A 15,299-nucleotide genomic window follows, 5' to 3' on the forward strand; every position below is an offset into this window, starting at 1 on the left:
GGGCGGGACGTTGTCTGCCTCCTGCCTGAAGTTGCGTACCGCCTGTGGATGCGGTTCATTGGCAGAGGTGGGGCTGGCGGTGAGTTGTCTGTATTTTGTTGGATTCACCACGTTGCTCGTTCTTTGGCGATCTGCATCACCACCCTGTCGGCGGTCAGAAGACCGCCATCGGCGTGGGGATTCGGTTACCGCCAAACTCGGAATGAGCACCCTAGTTTCTGAGTGTGAGTCCTGGGTTGGGTGAAAAAGCTTCTGTCAATCCTCCTTTCAAACTTTCATTCCACTATTTGATTTTCCTTCTGAAACAAATGGATGGCTGACAGAGGACTAATGGGACACCCCATGAGAGATGCAACAGCACAGGGGAAGTGGGGGAAATCATTTGGACCAATTAAACTGGATACTTGACAACAGCAGATCTAGAGAGTTGTGGAGGCAGATCAGGTGTAATTCATGTAATTAAGGAGAGCAGGAGAGAATATTGAGCCTGATTTAGAGTTTTGCAGATGGGTTATCCTGCCACATATATGACAGATATCCGATCGCCATAATTAAAAGTGCATTATATTCAAATGCACTTGTAATTAGGAGGATGGGAAACCATAAGCATAACAGTGACGTATCAGGGGTATCAGAGTGTTGAATGTTGGTACTACAAACTAGTGATACAGAACAACTGAGGAAGGGACAGTTGATGCCGGGCAGAGTGAGTGGCACCAGCAGGGAATTTATAATAGGCTTTTTATCCTCCACCTCCTGAGACTGGAAGGATTCAAGCATAGCATCTCATACCATAGCAATGGGGCGCTTACATAAACCCATGTATTCTACCCTCCGCAGGATGCAACTTTCAGTGTGCTCCTGCGGATCACATCTCCACGCCACTGGGAGATGAGGGATGTTACAGGGGACTTCCAGCATCTCGTCAGGAGGTGCTTTACCAATAGTAGCGCTAAATCAAAAAAAATTGTTGTAACTCTGAAGGATTTAGTATTAGGGTATAGTGCCAGAATACATTGTTTGGTGGTATTCCAGTGGTCAGACCCAGGCAGATCGGACAAGGCAATTTGAATGGCTGCCCAGTAAGAGGAAAATCAGGGGCTGGACCATATCAGGTCTGCATCTTGTGCATGGCAACGGGGGCAGTTAGGAGAGGCGGTGGGTAATATAGAGTGAAGTTTTTATGGCATGATATAAGCTCTGTGTAATACTGAGAACTGTATAAGTTTAAAACAGGAGTTGTGGGAAATTCTGCTGGGGTGTTCACTAAGAAAGGCCCATTCTTTGTCATGGAGCCCACATGAAAGGTCTTCTTCCCACTTGGCATGTACACAGGCCAGGAGGATCAACAGATGCGATTGCAGACCACGATATAACCATTTAATAAGGTGTCTACCGTGGACCATAGTATGAATCGCAAGAATAAACTTGTCGGTAGCTGGCTCGGAGCCATACAGTGTCCAGACATATCCAGTAATACTAGCATGTGTCAAAAAGAGTGCTTACAGTAGCCCATGAGTCGGAGTAAAATCCTGGTGGTTCATGAGGGTTTGGTGTTCAAATAGCCCACCAAATGACCCCTGCCTGTTCCCTGGGTAGCAACTGCACCGCTGTTAGTGCAAACAAAGAAACTAATTTGTAAATTTTATTTGCAATGTTTGCAGACCAATGGGCCATTCTGCCTTAGTGTTTGCTACTTTCATACTTCGCTAGAATTACTTACATGGTACACTACTTGCTGCACGTTTCAAGTTCTTCAGAGACCAGACCAGTCAATTTAATTAACAAAACTACACCAACAATGATCAAATTCTATATTTCATGTGCTCTTCCTGTTCACCAACACCACTATGGGTCTTTCTCTCTCAATCTCATTCGGGACTCTGAGTCAGTCACTAAACTACTCCAACAGTCAGAAGAAGGAAGCTTTAAACAATGTCTAATGTCTAACATGACAATAAGAGGCCTACTCTGCCCTGTGGACTGAAGAGTTGCGTTGATGTGGGAAATGCTGAGTAGTTTGTTGGTTCAAATGTCAAACTCATCTAATTAACTGGTTGTGATTTAGGGGGCCTGTAACTGTAGACATGTCACATGATGGAAACACTCAGCTTTTATGACAGTTGGCAGTTGTGAGATTGATCAGTCAGATACATGCAGCTACTTGTCTTGGGATTGGTTGTAAAATTGTTCTCACTTCTCAGTTAATTGCATTTGACTATACTAGCCTATGCTCTTGCTCTGTCCCCTTGGTCCTCATCCACCATGAAGCTTAGCTTCTCCTTGACATATATATAATATAAAAAAACACTTACTTTTTTTCAATCAATCAAGCAATCAATCTATCATAGCCTTTGTGAAGCACAGCATTATCACCCCTAATGGTAACTGGGCACTGAGAGTGTAGTGCCTCGGTCGAAAAGCCATGTCTTGAGTCTCCTTCTGAAGTCCGCCAAGGAGGGAGGTGTTCGGAGGTGGAAAGGCAGGCTGTTTCAGGACTTAGCTCCTGTGCAGGAGAAGGAGCGGCCTCTACTGCGGCTATAATGGATGCAAGGTGTGTGCAAAGTTAAGTGAGGTAGAGCGTAGTTGTCTTGGTACGACGTAGAAGCTCAGTCTGTGATTGATGTAGAAGGACCATAGGTTGTGGGGAGCCGAGCCATGTATATGAGGATTTTGAATTGGCACCTCTTATGAATGGGGAGCTAGTGGAGGTTCCTGGGGTGTGAAGTGATGCTTGCGAACTTAGGGAGGTTGAGGATGAGTCTGGATGCGGTGTTCTGTAGGGTCTGGAGTCTTTTAAGTAGCTGGGAGGACACTCCGGCATAGAGAGTGTTGCCATAGTCGAAGTGACTGGTGATCAGGGATTGCATGACTGTCTTTCTGGTGGCAGTCGGAATCCGTTTGAAGATTCAACTGAGCATACAGAGGATGTAGAACAGGAGAAGGTGACTGGTTTACTTGTTGATTTTATGGATAGTTGGCAGTTGAGGATGATGCTGAGGTTTTGTGCATGGTCTGATGATAGGCTGTTGGTCCAAGTACTGCTGGTCACCAGCTGTGGTCTCACACGGAGGTGTTCTTCCTGGAGATAAGGACTGCTGTTTTGTTTTAGTTTGAGGCAGCTGTTTTTCATCCATGTTGCTATGGTAGTCATGGCATTGCAGAAGTTGGTTTTGGCATTGTGGGGGATGAGTGAGAGGATTAGTTGAATGTAGTCAGCGTAGGAGACTATGGCCCTCATTATGACATAGGCGGTCCTTTCCCAATACCGCCGATGCCATGGGTGACATAAGACCACCAGTGCTGACAGCCTTTAGCCCGCCATAATGTGGACACTGCTGGATTTCCGCCACTATTAGGGCAGAAATCCGGCAGTAGCCATGCTGGCGGATGAGGCGTCTGGGCGGTGCTACCACCTGCACCGCCCGCCAAAAGGATACCGCCAGATGTATTATGGCCATTCATATGGCCTGGTCCTGCTGGCAAGGCGCTGCTGGTGGTAGCAATGCCCCTTCCCACTCCCTGCCGGATGTACTCCTCAAAGAAGGTAAGTTGGGCGTACATCGGGAAGGGGGGTGGAGGCGTTGTGTGAGTGTGTGGTGTCTACGTGTGTGTATGAATGTGTGTGTGTATGCATCTGTGAGTGCTGTGGCGTTTGCGTGGTTCTATGCATGTGAGTGAATGCGTGGATGAATGTTACAGTGAGTGTGTGTCAGCATGTCAGAGTGTATGCTTGTGAGCATGTATGAGTGAATGCATGTATGGATGAGTGTGAGTGAATGCGTGTATGGAAGTGGTGGTGCATGGATCCATGCGTTGTGCGTGTGGTTGTGTGTGTGCGCATGATTGCAGAGGGGTGGGGGGTGTTGTGATTGTGGGGGGGGACCAGTTGATTGCTGGGGGGTGGGGGAGCCTTCTTCTGATGACAGGGAAATAATTCCCCGTCACCTGTAACACTACCTCCATGGTTTTCGTGACAGAGGTACCACCGCAAAAATGGTAGGCCAGCTCATTATACCACTGGCGGTCAAGTGTGGTCTGCCATGTAGGTATGAGTGGTGATGTGGTGGGTTGGCTGCAACCAACCCGCCACACTCATAATGTGGCAGTATGCACCACCAGCCTGTTGGCAGTGATACCATCACATTAACCCTGGTGGTCAGGGTTAAAATGAGGGCCTATCTTGAGTCCATAGGGTCTGAAGATGTCTGTGAGGGGGGTCATGTAGCTGTTGAACAGGGTTGAGCTGAGGGAGGATTCTTGAGGTATGCCACAGGTGATGTTCTTGATTGTAGAAGCAAACAGAGGAAGGTGGATGCTCTATGTGTGGCCTGAGAGGAAAGACATGACCCACTTAAGGGTGTTTTGTTGAATGCCTATGTTGTGGAGTCTGTTGAGGAGACTCTGGTGGGAGACCATATCAGACAATGAAGAGAGGTCAAGAAGGATCAGAGTTGCTGACTCTCCTTTGTTGAGGAGGGTCCAGATGTTGTCTGTGGCGGCGATCAGTGCTGTCTCTGTGCTGTGGTTGATCCAGAATCCTGATTGTGAGGTGTTGCGAAGGTGGCTTTGTTTGAGGTAGTCGGTGAGCTGTTGGTTAATGGCTTTCTCAAGCGCTTTGACTGGGATGGGGAGCTGGGAGATCAGTCTGTAGTTTTTGAAGTTGTTGGGGTCGACTGAGGGTTCCTTTAGGAGGGGTCTGACGTCTGCATGCTTCCATTCATCCAGGAAGGTTGCTGCGGAGATGGAGGTGTTGAGGATGCATGGTTAGTCCTGTTCTATTAGTGCTGGCTCTGTGGTTGAAAAGCCAGTGAGGGTACACGGGTGATGGGTGCCCCTGAGTGGATGGATAACATGATGGCGGTGGTAGTCTGTGTGATAATCAGGGACCAGGAGGTTATCATGTGGCTGGTGTTTGGTACATGAGAGATATTGTCTGGGCTGGAGTTGGAGGGTTGAGGTTAAAATTGTTGTACATGGTGGTGATCTTGCTATAGAAGTAGCCAGAGGGGGTGTTGCAGATTTCCTGGGATGGGTGGATGGTGGTCTCTGTGGCTATCAGGTTGGAGAATTCCTTGATGATTCTGAAGAGTTCTTTCAGTGGTGTCAATAGGGGAAGTGATAGCTGCTCTTTTTGCTGCCTTGATGTTGTGGTGGTAGCTGCCTTGTAGGTTGCTCTGTCAGAGGGGTCCTTGTTCACACACCATTGTTTCTCAAGTCAGTGGCAGTCGTGTTTGGAGTTTCTGAGCTCCAAAGAGTACCATCTCGCTCGCTTAGAGGTGTTGTTGATTTTAGCTGGTTTCAGAAGGGCAACTCTTTCAGCAGATTTGGTGAGCCAGGTGGTAACGTTTTGGGCGGCTTGGTTGAGGTCAAGGTCTGACATGGGTTCAGGTTATGCAGTGCCTATGGCCTGTGCCGATAGGGTCTCGGTTACCTTCATCTAACTTAGGTGGGTGTACTAAGCTGCTTGGAGGTGGTGTGCTGGAAACTGGATATGGTAAAGTGGACAATGACACGTTTGGTCCAGATGAGTTTAGTCACATGGGTGAAATTGATTCTTTTGCTAGAAGTGAAGATGGCATCCAGTGCTCGTCCAGCGTTGTGCCTGGGTTTGGTCACCAGTTGGGTGAGGTCGATGTTGCTGAGGTTTAGATCACCGAGTAGGACATAGTGGAGGGAATCAATGGCGAGGGGGGCAATGAGGTTGGCGATGGTGTTGAAGAAGGCTGGGCTTAGTGCCAGGAGTTGTATGCGAGGGGTGCCTTGCATCAAGGTGTTGGCAATCGTCTGGAGTCTGAAGTTGAGGTGCTCCATGATGGGCGTTGGGTCATTATCAGTGATGGTGCATTGGATTGTTTCCTTGAAGTCCACAGGCCTTCTCTTGTTCTGTACGAAAGCACCATAACACTACTGCTTAATTACTAGACAGGTTCAGTCCTTTATCCTTCTTTTTTGAGAAGAAGAATGTACATGCACCGTCCATTTAGGCATTTATGTACGGTCCCCCCTAATTTGTATTTTTCAATCCTAGGTAACATAATCGTACTGCTTTTATTAACTGAACTGTGTCATTCTTTAATTTCCTCATAGGACAGATTTTATGATGATGATGCGCTGTCCATCAACCTGATGAATGTTGTCTTTGTCTTTTGCACACATTTCCCCAAATCCTAGTTCCTTTCCATTCATAAAGCCCCTAACCCTCTTCCCCCAAGCTATACTGAGGTGGGACTTACAAATGTACTCCATAATTGGATCACATCCTTGCTGGGGCAGTTGTGGTCAAAATGACACCAATTTACAGTGTAATCTTCTTACCTGAACAATAGCCCACACCAGACCCACTTACTCACCCAGGAATGAAAGGGATAACATAATCTGTGTGCAGAGTCAGAACAATGACTGTCACACAAGACATAGTACTAGTGTCTACTATTTGGCTTGATTCAGAAAGGTAAATTTACACTTTAGGTGTAAGTTCACTATTGCAGTTTAACTAAATACCAGAAGCTTTAAGATTATGAATAGTAACCTTATGACTAGTAACTAACTATTAGTAATATTAATTTATTTTAAAGTAATAGGGATTACTTACAACAAACTTACTACTAAAAACTTAACCCCACTTTGCTGTCTTCCCTGTTAGCACAAGAAAATTAATACCATCACCATTGTGAAGACATTTTTGGGAAACAATGCAATGATGTTTAGGAAGATTGAGAGAGGTAGCCTCTATAACTTAATCTATTCATGTAAGAAATTGAGGAACTAGTTATTCACTCAGTACTGCAGTTGTCCTTTGGAAGGAGAGATAATATTATATGTTTCTGTATGCTGTTGGCATACTCCATTAGTGTTCAATAATAGTTACAGAGAGTAGGACAAGGGCCGTAACTACACTAACTAGTATACCACATAACTGATTGGTGGCTGGGTGCAGCAAAATCTTATCAAGCAATAAAGTGAAACAGAATTTACCAGTTTTCCTTTCCCAGTCAGGTAAGTAACCTACTGAAGAATACATACATAGCAGGGTACTTCAGGTAGGGAAAGTCTAGTGGAAAAGTCAATGTATAATGTGGAAGAATTTCAGAGGGTGGCTTCTTGTTACACTCTTGTGTCAAAACCACAGTGCCATATTATGCAAACCTACAATGGAAAGACAGATAAAGACAAAAAAGAAAATGTAAAGCCCATTTCTATTCAATTCAATTCAATTCAATTCAATAAACGTTATTCAGTAGCTTATTAGCAACCATAAAAGTTAAGCACAATTAAAACAAATACAGGTATACAAATTATTACAAATACAATCTCAATAAAATAAAATAACCTATTAACAACAGTACCCATTAGCACAACACTAACACCAGTGGTAATTCATCAGAAGAATCATGATACATAGTTCTGAACACAAAGAAAATAAAACAAAGTGAAATAAAATATATTAAAACAAAAAGTAAAAAGGTCATAACATTGTTCTCCCTGAGTGTACAGCAGCTTTAAAAAATGAACCAACTTTACAGATTACCTCTTCATTTTCTAAGAGCAATAAAAAACTAAACGCCACCCTGAATGATCTACGGTCAGGGTGACATTAAAAACACTTTTTGTAAACACTCTATATTATTTACAAAATAAAATAAAATGTGACATTGTCTGATCAGGAGTGTTATCACATGAAGAGGGCATAGACTAAGGGAACGTGCCCACCTATTGTAGACAAGCCAAGTATAATTACTATGATCATGAAACTTCCTTAAATCCAATTATTTGGTTACCTTACTTTTCCCGGCCACACTTCTGATCCATGAGGATTCCACAAATTCAGAAAATGCATCCACCACAGATTTGTTTTTTAATGGAAATACACGAAGAAGGATTTGAAAAATATCTCCCCACCCACAGGAGTTCAAAAACAGATTTAAAATAGCTTAGCCAAGGAATGTGCAAGCCTTTGTCCATGGAAGGACAGTCCTATATTATCTCCTTGGTTAAAAATTCCTCAGGGTTTTCCAAATTGATAGCTAAAGTACAACTGGACGGACCTGAATTAAATCCTCGAGGTATGGCAACTTGAGCTTTAAATGACAAACATAAGTAGCAGTAGATATAGAGAGGGGAGAAGTATATTTTCCTCCCTTTGAAGGACAGAGCAGTTCAATATGCCGCAGACCTCAGCCCTATACATTGCAACTGGAACACACTGGGATTTGTATATATGAAGCAGTGAAAATAAAAAGCCACCTCCCATCGGCTGAGGAAGGCCACACACAACCCCATTAGCCTTTGAGAATGTATTGTACAATGCATGATATTAGGTTACCAAGAGCCTTGAGCTAAAAAAGCACACCTAAATATGGAAAGCAGTGGCGGCCGGCAGCATTAGGAGGGAGGGGGGGTGGGAAGCACACACACACACACATCCACACTCATTCTTTCACACACAGACATGCACGCACGCATATCCATTAACAACACTCATAACATTCAAACATGCACGCACGCACCAAACATTCATTTTAAAAGCTCACACACACTCATTCTTTCACACATGCACGCACGCACATCCATTAACAACACTCATACCATTCAAACATGCACGAACGCACCAAACATTCATTTTAAAACATCACACACACACTCACTCTTTTACACACGCACGCACACACATCCATTAACACTCCTAACATTCAAACATGCAGGCACGCACCAAACATTCATTTTAAAACATCACACACACACACACTTACCTTCAGCCTCAAGGTCCCAGGTGGGTTGGGACTGCTACCTTCCGTTATTGGCTGACCCTATGTCAGACAATGAGGGAAGTCAGCAGTCCCAGCCTCGTCACAGAGTGGGATGGGGTCAGTGAGACTACTGACCCCACCCTACTCTGTGACGAAGTGTCACTGATTGACACTCGCCCTGGGCGCTTCAGGGCTTAAACCTGAAGCACCCAGGGCGAGTGTCAATGGGTAACGCTTTCCTCGTCACCCAAGGGAGGGCCTTGAGGCACCTTTGCTGAGCCGAGGAGGTCATGCCCATAGGAGCTGTGACCTCCTAAGCCCAGCAAAGTTCAGCTCAGGCAGCTAGGAGTCTGCGCAAATCGCGCATGTCTCACTCCTGGCCGTCTGAGCTGAAAATGAAAAGTGTCTGCCAGGCTGACCTTTGTTCAGCCTGATAGACACTCTTCATGCGGGGCAAAAGGTGGGGGGGCATTGCCCCTCCGCCCTAAAGGACAGGCCACGCCTGATGGAAAGGTGATTTTACTAGTCAAAAAATCAGACCCAATCAACAGTGTAGACAAGGTTTTGCACCTTGGACCGCAGGCAATGATATGCGATTGAGTAAAATTGTTCCTAAGATCAAGCAACTTAACAAAAGCAAAAACAAGAGAGCGCAATGCATTTGGGGTCTGCGCCATGAGTACCGCATCATCTGTGTACAAGAGTGCAGGCATGGGCTTACCCCCAATTACTGGGACATCTCGAGTAGCACTAGTAAGTGATAGATGCATTAATGTAGTGTATAAATAAAAGAGGAGCCAATACACGACCCTGTTGAACGCCCCAGTGAATATTGATATCTCCAGAAACCTCCCCCGACTGATTAATACGGACCCTTGCCTTCATTCCCTCATGCAAAAAAGCTAAAAAATGTGCTAAGACAGCAACAAGGCCCAGCTTCAGCAACATGCCCAATAATTTTCCTCTATTTACACAATAAAATGCTGGCCATGGTCTATTTAACTAGCACCAGATTGAGGTTGAGGCTTTGCTCTATGGTGCCAAGTTTGCACCTGAGCCCGAACTGGCATCCACTTAAAATGGACCTCGCATCCTCCCACTCCATAATCTTTGTATAAATGATCCTTCCTAGTATTTTGGGTGTACTGTCAATCAAAGAGATCGCTCAATAGCATATTGGGAGTGACTGATCGCCTTTTTTAAATATCAGGACTATGATTGACATTCACTAAGAACTGGGTAGGGTGGTATGTGACAAACCATTAAAAATATTGGGGAGTAAGGGGGCCCAGTAAAGAATATTAGATTTAATCAAATAAATAGGTACCCCAGGGGCCAGGCACCTCATTATTTTTACTCAGGGTAATTGCATGTCCCACCTCAGATAGTGATACAGAGAAATGAGAAACAAATGGAAAATCAACTGCAAAGTGGGAGCTGAGGGAGGTGTGCTAACAATTTCACCAAAATATTCCTCCCAATTTGTACTAGTGCTACGGCAAGAAACATGCAGAAGGGCCAAAAAATGTTCCTTTAGTTTGGATACAGTGGACCAAAACAGCTTACAGTTGCCCTGATGTGAAGCCTGCAGTAAAGATTCCCAATGCAGTGAAACCACTTTGTGAAGACGCTTATTAACTGCACTTTATACACCCTACGCAGGCCACTCACTAATCCAGTCTCCCTAGATTTAACCTGTAATGCTGATCGAAGAACTCTATTTGCTGTGGAACACTCAGCATTAAACCAATTGGGAATGCTGGAAATCGGTTTAACACACACAGGTAAACCTTCCTTAATTTTGAATCAAAACTTAAGGAAGGTCTCAACCAACTAAGCACCTGATGTCTGATTAGATAGACCTTCAAACACTAAAATGAGATTATGTTTAATAAGATTTTCAAAAAAGTCACCTGCTTTACACAATCTCCAGGCCACCCTAAGTTTGTCAGTCAATGGCTGTAACTTGCACGCATCCACATCTCTCCTATAAGTAATCCTATGTGAAAGAGCTAACTCAATTTCAACTGGATAATGATCACTGAAAAATGAGGAAACAACCAAACCACTCTGAAGGTGATTAGCCAAATTATCAGTGACAAACACAAATTCAACAACAGGAGGGCTTCCACTACTCATAAATTAGGAACCGATTTGTTGGTAAGGCCGCTAGTGCATTAACTAAGTAAGCAGATTTGAGAAAGATAGATAGTTCGTGTCCTCGCAGGTCGGCCCAACAACTGGTTATTCCGTGGCTGCGTAAGGCAGATAATCTGGAGCTATTAAAATCACTAACCAAGCAAAGATAGAACAAGTGCCTCGCTGCTGCTATGCTATCCAATAGACTAGAAATGAATTGCAATAATAAATGAAACTTGGAATTAGGAATATTAATAAAATCATTATTGTAAAATTCACAATATAGAAGTGAATTTTAGACCTAAAAACTATTGCTTGAAAACTGTTTTTAGAAGTCTCAATTACTTCAATTAAGCCTCAGATATTAGCTTTCACCCAAATGGCCAACTCCCCAGAGGCCCACCTCTATTAGAAGGCAACTCGGGGCTCGTAAAACATTGATACCTATCAAATTGCATGGGAGTAGTATCCCATGTTTCCTACAGTAAAATAATATCATAAGCCCAAAGAAAGTTCTGCCAACCAGGATTTGTGATCTTAGTTTTCATGCCTGCCACATTCCAGCTTATAAGTGACTCATTATCTGCATTTGGTGTTATTATTTTAGAAGCTGACATATTTGAGTGAAGAGTGACAGTAACTGGGGCCTCTCTCCTCCCTGGCACTAGGTGCCATAATCCCAGAGTAGTTCGCTGGTAGTCAATCCACCAATTCTAAACCACTCAGTGTTGAAAAAGCATTAGTACAAGAAATAGCCCCAGAGAAACTAGGTGAGACAGGGAAAAGGCCCTGCTGCAAAGCGGGTGTTTATAGAAAGACCCCAAGGGCAGATTGACAATACGAGGTCCATTTGATAGAAATAATTATTTGAAATTAAATATACACCTCACATTAACAGGTCTTTAGAAATTCACCATAACACAGTCCCCTTGTATCATCTTCTGTGAGCCAACAAGCCACCCTACTCTCTGCACCATCAGAATTTCCTTTGGGTCCCTCAAAACAAAATTGTTATGTTGGGATAACCAGTGTATAACCTTTCGCAAGAGTTCTCTCAATGATTTCTCTTGATCAATCTCCAAAGCAGAAACCCCAGCAAGCACTAACACATAGGGGCAAACTGCTGGTGAAAGATTCAAAGCAACTTTACATGGAGCTAACATAGGGTCCACAGATACTGAACTTGACAAATTGCTTGAGACAGGCACAGGGCCCAATTGAATACCTGGACCTTGTAAAGTACAAATTATATTAGGGGCTACACTATCAGGCACACTTGCAGATACAAAAACCACCCTGGGTATCAACTAACTCAGCCTGTTTGATTGCTGAATTGTTACTCAAAGGTTGAGTGTAGCCTTAGCGAACCCCTGCTTATCAGCTCAAATGAAGAAACTTGTAGACAATTCCCGGAAGACTCTCCAGCCGATCTGCATGTTTCGCCTACCCTGGACTAGCCCTCCAGACGACCCTCAATATTACTCAATCAAATGTCTAAAATGGAAGTCATCATTGTGCAAAATACCTCCATTAGACGTTGATCAAGTTGAAAAGAGTCAGGAGTTTGTGTGGCCATTGAAGTGGTATGTGGGAGGGTACGGCCGACTGGGTGAACTGGGCCCACAAGAGAACCTGGTTAGGAGCTTCATTGTGCAGTGTTAACTTCCTTTTAGTAGATGCGTTGTTATCCCTCAGTCTTTTGTGCTTAATGCCGCCATCAGGGTGCAATATTTGGGAGGTAGGGGCACTAGCTTGGGCAGATAGGTCCATACCCACACTACAGATACTTAGATTTGGGACACCAGGGGAGACCCAAAACTTATTTGCACACTCATTGCTTGGAAAGCCAGTAGGAGGACCAGAGTCTGTGGTTGGAAAAAGGTGACGAGAGCCAACGCATTCTGAAGACAACTGTTGTTCTGTGAGCTCCATCTCCTCTGCAACATGCCCTCAATAGTAACAGATGAGGGAGTCTGTGTTGTGTCTCCCAATGCTCTGTGCTTCCCCATGCCAGCGTCCATCACCTGACACAATGTAGGTAAGAGTAATGGGGCGATTTCGTAACTGTAGAGATAACACCTCCTGGTATGTTAGCAAATTTACAACTTAAAGTCAGAGAGGAAGCCCAGTCTGGCCTGGAACGGCCACAGGCGGATGTAGACGGGCCCGCCCTTGGCCCAGTCTGGGTGCACCCTGTGCCACGGTGCAAAAGCATCTTAAGTAGCGCCTTCGGATGCACACCAGTTGACAAGCAGTCTCTGGACAGGTGAAGGTAGGGGTTGGAGTCCTCTTCCCCCTGCTGTACACAAAAAATATCTATCCTTTATTTACACTTGTGGAATGTCACAAAAACAGGGTTGCCACTGGTAACCCCTCCTCTTCTTCTTCTGAAGCCCATTTATTTTTGTACATTTCAAACCCACTCTGTCCACCCACAACAGGCATACCTCCAAGCAAAAAACGTCCCTTCTACTCTTCCCTACTTCCCTCCCTTCCCACCCTCTTCATCCACAACATGCCCTCTGACCAAAACAAATAAAAAATGGGCTTTGAGGGCACCCAGTTTAGTGGAGTTCTGGCCAATCCCCTTGTGCAAGAGAAGTGCCTTAATGTGCTTCAGCTGGGCCATCTTGCGCCTGAGATGCACCAGCTCTCATAGAGCGCAGTGGAAGAGGTGGTCAGATGATGATGACCAAAAGGGGAGGCTGGTGGTGCAGGCGGCAGTGGACCTTGCCAGCTAGTGGCAGTGGCGTGGCTGGGTAGGAGGAGGGCCTGACAGGCGCCCAAGGAATTGGAAACCCTTGTCTTCTCCTCCTCTTCATCTAAGACCACCAGCCAGTGGCATCCAGCAGCCACGACTTCCAACTTTTGCTACTATATCCTATCATGATGGCAGTTGCTGCTTGCAAGCTCCAACAGCAGGAGTAGCTACATCAAGAAAGTAAGAAGATCAAAAACACAAATTGTGATGCTTATCACAAACTCTTTTTTATATTGTCTATACCGGCACAGTAGCAGAACATTACTGGCCCACTAGGGCCACTGGAATTTAATTTGGATGAGATGATTGATTTGTCACTACCTGGGCCACATTTTTCAACATCCAGGCATCACATCGTAGCACTGATTGCAAGGAATTAAGCCAGAACACCAACATAATCAAAATGTGATTTTCATTTAGAATATTTCATGGTGAACCTGAACACACACTTTATGTGCATTAATAAAATAATTGTCTGCCATTAATGAGCAAGCTGTCTATCTATCTATCTATCTATCTATCTATCTATCTATCTATCTATCTATCTATCTATCTATCTATCTATCAATGTATTCACTGAAAAAAACAAAGGTTACAGGGACGTTATAATTAGCTTGATGTTTTACCCATACAAAATATAACTCAGTGCCCAAAATTACTTTTAGGCACGATTTATAGTTTCATCAGATAAGTATAACTATAGCTGCTGAATATCTATGATTTTGTAGGGGTAAAATGTCAACCTAAGTACAACGTCTCTGTAAGCTTTGTTTTTTCAGTGACTTCTATGGTCTTCTTAATTCACACTTTAGTATTTCTGCCAGGTTGCGACCAGCCAATCAAGGCCTTGGTTTTTCCTGTATTTGAGGAGGATCCAAGGAGGATTGAAGTATCTGTGGCTCGGCCAAACAAAAGGGGTATTTTTTGCCCATGAGGGATCCCTAATGGACCCCTCCATGTAGCCTATGGGGTCAGGATACCTGCATCCTGAAACCTTGTATGTTTTTACACTGTTTTTTTCCCACCCCAAAGCCAATGCGAGAAACAAAATAGCTTATTTTCTGTCAGGTTGCGGCCAGCCAATGAGGGCCTTGCTTTCGGATCTGACCATGATCTGAGGAGGATCCAAGGAGGATCCATGCCTCTAGAATTTGTTGTTCCTTTAATAAATCCCAAACTACTGAATGGATTTACAGCAAATAACGAGAAGAATGATATCTGGACCTAAAGGTACCCTTCGGTGAAATTTGGTGTATATCTGTCAAGCGGTTCTGGCTGTAGTCATGTTCAAATTACCCATGGGGATTGAATTGGAAACACACTTTTTTTTTACTCCTCTTTTTCTCAGCCCTCGCTTGACAGATCACTCCAAAACTTTCCAAATACTACAAGACCCTTGGACACACTTTTTTGGGAAAATTTCTTAAAGATTCATCAAATGGCACCAAAGATATAGCCACGTCAAAAAAACAAGTTTTCAATGGAAACTAGGTCCTAACTATAACTACCTACTGACAACCACTAGTGTGTTTGATATATATATATATATATATATATATATATACAGCTTGCTCATTATTGGCAGGTAATTCTTTTATGAATTATTTTACAAATAACCTAGCAGTCACCAGAAGGTAGTAAAGGTTAGG

The sequence above is a fragment of the Pleurodeles waltl genome, chromosome 1_1 (assembly GCF_031143425.1).
Source record: "Pleurodeles waltl isolate 20211129_DDA chromosome 1_1, aPleWal1.hap1.20221129, whole genome shotgun sequence".
Taxonomy (NCBI): Eukaryota; Metazoa; Chordata; class Amphibia; order Caudata; family Salamandridae; genus Pleurodeles; species Pleurodeles waltl.